At 50.8% G+C, this 716-nt stretch overlaps 1 pseudogene; it reads left to right on the top strand.

Annotated features, from left to right (window-relative positions):
* Positions 1–304: 304 nt before the first annotated feature.
* LOC147038576 (U2 spliceosomal RNA) lies at positions 305–401 on the top strand (annotated as a pseudogene).
* The last annotated feature ends 315 nt before the right edge of the window (positions 402–716 follow it).

The raw sequence follows: 716 nt of genomic DNA, 5'->3' as shown, positions 1-716 counted from the left end.
CTGGCCCAACTCTTTTCGGCGCAGCTATTGGGTACATATGATGACCCTGGAAAGTTCTTTGCGATTTATCAATCTTTGCCTTTCATGTTCATCGGGACTACCTTTTTAAGAGGTACCTACACTGTGTATTTGGATAGAGACTGCTGAAAGGAGACACATATATGCCTCGTGAACAAATAAGTCGGCAGACAAGTTTGCCGATTTATTAGTGCCCAGAAGAGCAGCACTCTGTTCCGTACTGTAACCGTCGGTGAGAATGGGTTGACAGGGATGCCTGTAAGCGAGTCCGTCACTCGTATATTCCATCGCTTCTCGGCCTTTTGGCTAAGATCAATTGTAGTATATGTTCCGCTATGGTAGCTCCCCATGCTGCCATGCGGAGGCACCAGAGTGTACGCTTTTGTCACGTCTCGTACCCAGCCGTTCCACCATGTGTCTGTTGTCATGGTTTCTGTCTGTGTGCTCGCCCCTCCCCTCCTGTGTGCCCCTGATTAGTTTGATTATTCTCACCTGCCTCTTGTTACCTGTCATGTATATAAGTCCTGTCTGCCCCTCATGCCCAGTCGGAGAGGGTCACGTCAGGGAGGGCATCCCTTGGAGAGGCTGAGCGATTGGACGAATGGAAGACGAGGTGATCCGACACCATAGAGGGACGGTGTCGTGACGTAGAGACGGAAGTTTGGTTGCGGCGCGGCATTGACACGTATTCGAGGAGC

The sequence above is a fragment of the Syngnathus leptorhynchus genome, unplaced genomic scaffold, assembly GCF_054491065.1.
Source record: "Syngnathus leptorhynchus isolate UIUO unplaced genomic scaffold, UIUO_Slep HiC_scaffold_48, whole genome shotgun sequence".
Taxonomy (NCBI): domain Eukaryota; kingdom Metazoa; phylum Chordata; class Actinopteri; order Syngnathiformes; family Syngnathidae; genus Syngnathus; species Syngnathus leptorhynchus.
This window is presented reverse-complemented; position numbering and strand designations above follow the sequence as displayed.